At 38.1% G+C, this 7,923-nt stretch overlaps 1 pseudogene; it reads left to right on the plus strand.

Moving 5' to 3' along the window:
• Positions 1-7,568: 7,568 nt before the first annotated feature.
• LOC129881272 (5S ribosomal RNA) lies at positions 7,569-7,690 on the plus strand (annotated as a pseudogene).
• The last annotated feature ends 233 nt before the right edge of the window (positions 7,691-7,923 follow it).

Consider the following 7,923-nt stretch of genomic DNA (forward strand, 5'->3'; position numbering starts at 1 on the left):
GTACCTAACATTGATAGATTGAGAGAGTTGGTATTGAATAAGGACCATAGTTCCCAATACTCGATTCATCTGGGTTCCACCAAGATATATCATAACTTGAGAGAAGTGTATTGGTAGAATGGAATCAAGAAGAACATAGAGGAGTTTGTAGCTACGTGTCCAAATTGCCAATAAGTTAAAGTTGAGTATCAAATATCGAGAGGTCTAGCCCAAGACATTGAGATTCCTACTTGGAAGTGGAAGATGTGAATATGGATTTCATAACGGGTTTGCCTCATACTAAGAAGAAACATGATTCCATTTGGGTTGGTGTAGATCGTATGACCAAGTTAGCTTATTTTCTACCCGTTAAGATGTCCTATGATATTGAAGATTATCCTAAGTTGTATGTTCGTGAGTTAGTACGACTTCATGGTGTTCCCTTTTCCATCATATCGAATCGAGGTACATAATTTACTTTACATTTTTAGAAGTTGTTTCAAAAGAGTCTCGATACAAAGGTTAAGTCAAGTACCATTTTTCATCCTCAAACTGACGGTCAAGTTAAAAGAATGATCCCAAATTTAGAGAATATATTAAGGGCGTGTTGGGATGAAAATTTTCCATTAATTGAGTTTGCCTATAATAATAATTATCACTCTAACATCTAAATGGCTCCTTTAGAAGCATTGTATGGGAGGAGATATAGATCCCTAGTGGGATGGTTTGAAGTTGGTGAGATGGCCTTGATTTGTCCAGATTTGATTATCGATGCTATGGAGAAGGTAAGACTCATAAGGGAGAGGTTGAAGACGGCTCAAAGTTGTCAAAAGTCCTATTTTGATGTTTGGAAAAGAGAACTTTAATTTGAAATGGATGATTGGGTCTATTTGAAGGTTTCACCCATGAAGGGTGTAATGCATTTTGGCAAGAAAGAGAAATTGAGTCCTAGATACGTTGGACCTTACAAAATATTGAGAGATGTTGGAAAAGTGTCTTATGACTTAGATTTGCCATTCGAGTTAGCTATGGTTCACCCGGTGTTTCATGTGGCTATGTTGAGAAAGTTCGAGGGTGATCCAAACTCCATTGTGCCCTTGAAAGATGTAAGTGTTGAGGAGAATTTGACTTATGAGAAAGTTCGGGTGGAAATCTTAGACCGGAAAGTAAAGAAGTTAAGAAACAAAGAAGTTTTTTCTGTCAAAGTGTTATGGAGGAATCAACAACTAGAAAGTGCTACTTGGGAGGCGAAGGCAGATATAATGAAATAATACCCGTACCTCTTTCTCTCTACTCAAGCCTAAAGTAGTAAGTTGTTCCTATTCTCTTGTGTATTCAATTCCTCCTATGCTATTCATATGCATGCATGTTCATGAAAAAGTTGATTTTAAGGTCATGAGTTTATGTTAAGTTGAAGTTTTCATGATCCATGCATTATAAGATGACATCATGTTTATGTTTGGTTGTTAGTCCCCTTTCTATGTCATTTCTATGATAAGTTAATCTCATTTGAGGATGAATGTTTCCAAGGAGGAGATATTGTAAGACCCCGCAAGTTATAAAGTCAGAACCAAGGAAAAAATTCTTAAATCCTAAACTGAACCCAAATTTACGACTGTCTCTAAGAGCCGCATAAGTTTACACGACCCATAAAAATGAGTCGTGAAGGGAGTCATTATTTTTAGTCATGACCAACCTTAAAAGGAGGTCCTATGACTCACTATTACGACCCGTTCTCACTCAGAAGACCCGTAGACATAGCTCGTAGGAAGACTTTTGGGCCAAGTTTCAAGGGTCTCTCAAGGTCAAGTCTACGACTTAACAGGATGACTAGTAAAAACTATTACGTGTAACACCCCAATTTTCTTTTTATGGTTTTTCTAAAGGATTCCCAGGTGATCCACATTATCTTGAAGTTCTAGGTAAGCTATTGATTGGGATGGCTTACATAAAAAAGCTACTTGAGTACACGTCGAGCTTAGGTAGCAAGGATTAAATAGGTTCTTAAAGTGATACGATATTTCAAACCCACGAAAGAGGGAAAAAGAGGCATAGCACCTACTTGAAACAAGTAGGTGATGCACCTACTTGGGTAGACCCCAGCTGCCACATAGCAACTTTGGATTGGGTGCATGGATGAGGTGGTGACCTAGGGGCTGGACACGTGTCACTCCGAGGGGATACCACATGTCACACTTTAAGGGAGCATATATATACATGTTAAGATGACTAAGAAGTCATTTTTCAGCCTTACACTTAGAAAGACTTGAGAGAAAAATCAAGAGAAAGGAGAAAGAGAGCTACGGGTTTGGCCAATTAAGGTAAGCCCTCTAATTTTGTTTTGTCAATTAATTTTCAAAGGTATTCTTCATGTTACACCCCATACTTTTGTACCTTGGAACGCGTTCTTAAGTCTTTTGAAAGGCTCTTAAATTTATTAATGTTTTCTAAAGTTTCTTAAAGATTCTAAAAGCTTCTTAAGTTTCTTAAAAGATTCCTAAGTTCTTGAAAGCTTCTTAGAAGTTACCATGTGAGCCGGATAGGCTATATTTCTATCAAACAACTCTAAGGAAAGGAGAATATGATACCCCATGGTAGGAAAGATTGGAAATAAAGTTATAGGAATCCGAAAGGAATTGGAAGCCAAGTAAGAAGTCGTAGGACCCGACTTACTTGTGTAAGCTATTACCTTGGATGTGATATATACATAAGCTACCAACTTTGAAATTTTATATACTTAGGCTACTTGAGTACATACCAAGCTTACCTAGCAAGGATTACATAGGTTCATAAAAGAAGACAAGATTACGAACCCACGAGGGGGAAAAAAAGGTGACACATGGAAGCATGAGAGAGTGCCATGTGGCAGCAAGGGAGAGTTCCATGTGGAAGCATCTGGATCAAGGGGGTGTATCCCCCCCACCTTCCACATGTCAGCCTATGGTTGGAGAAAGCGATATGTTGGCCCAATAAGGGCTTGACATGTGTCACCACTTAGGGGTTGACACGAGTCACCCACTAAAGGTAGTCTATATATATATATATATATATATATATATATATATATATATATATATATATATGTCCTATGACTCATCAAGTTCCATACTTCTCTAGAAAACTCAAGACAAACAGAGAAAATTCAAGAGAAAGAAAAGAAGAGAGGAGAAACCTTAAGAGAGAAAGAGAGAGACCTACGGTTTTGGGAAGAGGAAAAGAGGTAAGTTTCTAATTTTGTTCCGTGAATTAGTTATATAAGGTATACCATGATGGTATGAAGGTATTATTAATGTAATATTATGGTTTGTATCAGCACCAAAATGTTAGCAAATAGCCACAAAGTTGTACACGCACTTAAGGAAATTCCGAGGCGAGTTCTGGCAAGTTTTAGAGAGTTTTGGGTAAGGTAAATTTTCTCTTTCAAACTGGATTTTATGATATTTTTATGAGGTATATTACATGTATTAAATAAGGTTGGAAGTGAAAAATTTTCATAAGGATGCTTGACGTTAGAAACAAACTAAATTAAAGTCGTTAAAGCTAAATCGAAGTCGAGTAGTGGGTTGTCATTGTGGTGTTGCGGGTGTAGATGGTTGGTTTTCGTGTTGTAGGGATTTAAAGTTTTTTAAATATGGTATGGGTTCTTCTTGTTGCAGCCACACGACCCTCCGTTTGGTATGGTTAAAGATTTTGCAAAATAAAGAGTAAAAACTCTATTTTCGTATCGTAGTTTGGACCTAGTTGTTTGGAGCTTGTATTGTGTAAGGTTGAAGTGATTTACTTGTAAACATTATGATGGTTGTTGGTGGTGGTATGGTTGTTGATATTTTGTCCAAGTTGAAATCTCGGGAATGTTGAAGATATAGGGGAGATGCTGCCCGATTTTCGGTAGATTCGAAACTAGTAATAAACTAGTCGAGGGTAATGGATAAGGAAATAACTCCTATGAGTACTTAGGTGTAGAGTTGGAAATTGGAAAGTGAAAGGTCATTAACCTTAGTATTAATTTCATGTTAAATAGGTTAAGGAGATATCAAGGCAAGATGAGTTACGATTAATCCCTAAAGAGGTATGTGAAGTTATCTTCTTTCTCTTGGCATGTTTTTGGCATAATTATGTGAAGCTATCCTTCTTTTCTTTTGGCATGTCTTAGCCTTAAGTGATTGATATACGAAATGTGGGGATATTTCCATTCATAGAACTCCAAGTATGACTCATAAGTCTTATTCACTTCTCGATGGTAGAATTCTTATACTAGTTGAGTTATTGCCTCTCAAGGCTTCTATATGATGCAGAGTAGTAAGTATGTGAAGTTATCTCCTTTCTCTTGGCATATTTTGGCATAAGTACGTAAAGCTACCCTTATTTCCTCTTTATATGTCTTTGACATAAGTGTGGTGCTAGGATGGTAAGGTAATGCAAAAAGAAGGTTATGATACCGAGCCCATGACGGGCCAGGTACGATATATGTAAATGATGACTCCTTGAGGAAAAGTAGAGACTAGGTAAAGCTTATTCTTTCTCTTCCTTTGGCATGTCCTAGACATAAGTAAAAGGTGATACGAGCTCTGGTGTAACTCCACTCTTAAGTCCTAAATGTAATTCGTATCTCTTATTTACTTCTGAATGTCAAACTCTTATAGTAGGTTGAACTACTTTCCTTGAACTCCATAGGTTGAGAAGTACTGGATACATAAGCTCCTAGTCCTAAGGACAATGTGACGACGAGTATCCCTGATTCTATGAGCTATTAGTATTACTTTAGTACATGTCTAGGGTCCTCGAGATCCTAAGTGGTATAGGCCTTAATTTTATTTAGAAGGCACTCGAGATGGCTACACTACTATTCTGGTCCTCAAACGATAGCTTAATCTTCTTACATTATCGAGTCTCTGATAATGATTTAGATTGTATATGGTTACTCACTACCTTACTTATGTATACAGTAATAAAACATTCACCGAGTCCCATAAAGGGCCAGGTACAATATATAATATACGGATCAGGCAGAACATTCCTCGGCATTACTATATAATATATGAATCGGGCCGATTGTTCCTCGGCATTACTATATAATATACGGATCAGGCCGAATGTTTCTCAGCATTACTAGATAATATACGGATTGGGCCAAATGTTCCTCGGCATTACTATATGATATGTGGATCAGACCGAACGTTCTTCGACATTACTATATGGTATATGGATTAGGCTGTACATTCCTCGGCATTATTATATGAGATAGCACTAATAGTATACAGATGCTTATGATAGTAGAGTGATGTAGTCGTTACACCAAGTCCCCGAATGGGACGAGTACAGTACATGATGATAGTATGTACGACCTTATGTTATAAGCTACAGGTATAGTAAATGATTAGATATCACATTTGCCCCTGCATCCCTACGCCAACTATAATTTCTGTATGATGTATATGCTTTACATACTCTGTACATATGTCGTACTGACCCCCCTTTTCTCAGGAGGGGCATTCATGCCCGCAGGTACAGATGCATATTTTGGGGATCTGTCGGCGTAGGAGTTCCACTCAGCAGTTCAGAAGAGCTCCATAGTGTCGGAGCCTAGTTTTGGTATCAACCCTCAATGTATATATTTATTTGTTCACAGGTACGGCAAGGGCCCTTTCCCGTCTTATGTTACTATTCTTACTCTTAGAGGTTTGTGGATATGTATGTAGGTTCTGTATATGTATGTATGTACAGTTGTGCCTATATGCTACGATAGCCTTGTCGGCTTATATATTATCTTCCTTTTTAGCACACTATGACTCAAATAGGAGACCGGTTTACTTATGGTTAGCAAGGGTATACGCGAGTGTCCAGTTCGGGCACCCATAGCGGCCTACAGAGTTGGGTTGTGATAAAAGTGGTATCAAATCAGTTTGGTCCTCGGAATATCTACAGACCGTGTCTAGTAGAGTCTTATTTATCGGTGTGTGGTGCACCACATTTATAAACAAGAGGCTACAGGACATTTAGGATGTTACCTTTCTTTTTTATCTTAGATCGTGTGATAGAGCCCAGCCATAGGAAATAAAATTCCTTTTTTTTCTAACCTTTGGTTTCAGCTGAAGAACGATATCGACAGAAAAAAGTGACGGATGATATTGGAAGCCACACAATATACAGGTAAGTAATGGTGCGGAAGAGGCATGCTGGGTAAGGTAAGAAGATTGAAATGTGATTGAAATGTAAAGTTGAAAATTGAAAGGAAAAGTAGATAGGAAAGTGTAACGGGTGCAGTTCGAGTTAGACATACGAGGTAAGTCCATCATTTTATACTGTTGTTGATACTGGACGCCCTGTGAGGCAGTGATATAAATATATATGTATTGGCCCTGTGAGGCATTGTTGGTATTTCCTGAGTGCAGGTTTGGGATAGTAAGGAATATAGAGGAAACTCTGCCTAAATATTTTTTTGGAAATAGAAAGAGAATTAGATATAAGGTTGTAATATATCTTGAGAGATCGTATCCATGGTAACGATAAGATCCAACTAAACTAGGAGTACAATTGACTTTGGGAAATAAGTTAATTGCTATATGGGTGGAAAGTAGAAGGTCAATGTTGATATGGTGAGAAGAATGGTGATGGGTATGAATGTCTTAAGACAGCTTGCGAAGTATTACGGATGAGAATGACGAGGAAGGATAAGGGGATAAGTATGCTTGCTCCACCAAGTGGAATTAGCCCAGAGTAAGGATCGTGAATAAAAGTTAAGAAATATTACCCTCTGGGATTGGCCATGAGCAGAATATAGTGTGAATATAATGAGAATCATCATGGAAGTACATAGAGCCTAGTAAAGAAGTAACTAAAGAATGTGATTGTGAGTAAGATTAGGAGTTAGCATCGGTACGAGATAAGGATGAAAGCTCATAAAGTAGAAAAGGGTATTGTGTATATGTACCTCCACTTTGGAAATAGTGAGATCCCTCGAGGATAGGGAATGGAAAATTGCAAAACAGCTAAGGTCATTGTGAAATTATTAAAGGAACAAGTAGTATCCTTTGGAAAAAAAGGTGATAACAAAATGTGAAACACGTGTCATGGAGTATAAGTGCCCCCGAATGTAGAATCGGATACGATTATAAGCACTAGTGACGTACTGATTGGGATGAATGAAATGTGGCTTCGGCTAAACAACTATATTAGTTATATGACTTGAGTACTAGTACTTGGACTAAATTATGTACTATCTATCGAGAATACTAAGCACCCCATGGTTGTACTAGGGTTTCTTATAAGGGTAACCTAAAGTATAGATGATCTAACAGAGGGTGTAGACATGGTGCAGCATGTTAAATATGTTGGAATAGAATCATTTACGCGTGAAAAGTTGAAAATAAATAAAGGATGACATGGGTACACCCTAAAATGGGGAAAGTGGACAGTAGAAATACAAGCGTAAGAGAAAATCAACTGACACTATTATATGTAAATGGGAACGCTTAAATTTCGAACGAGATCCCATAAAGGATGGATGGATCTCAAGGCCAGCAATAAACAGATAGAAGCCGCGGTATTTGAGACCGTGTGAGGAACCATTGGTGGAGACCTTAAGGGATGGATGCGATCATACCAGCACTAACGCACCAGATCCCATCAGAACTCTGAAGTTAAGTATGCTTGGACGAGAGTAGTACTAGGATGGGTGACCCCCTGGGAAGTGAAAGAGGAAATGAAACACAAGTATCCGTACCTATTCCCTACGTCTACAAGTAATCCTAACCTTTGAAACTCTGATATTGATTGCCCGATGAAAGCATATGTTATGGCAATGGGACAGATAAACTCTCTATATAGTCGGTATAAAATCTAGAGGAAGGTTTTGGTTCACATTCGAGGACGAATGTTCTAAAGGGGGGAAGGATGTTACACCCCATAATTGTGTACCTTGGAAAACGTTCTTAAGTCTCTTGA

The sequence above is a fragment of the Solanum dulcamara genome, chromosome 2 (assembly GCF_947179165.1).
Source record: "Solanum dulcamara chromosome 2, daSolDulc1.2, whole genome shotgun sequence".
Taxonomy (NCBI): domain Eukaryota; kingdom Viridiplantae; phylum Streptophyta; class Magnoliopsida; order Solanales; family Solanaceae; genus Solanum; species Solanum dulcamara.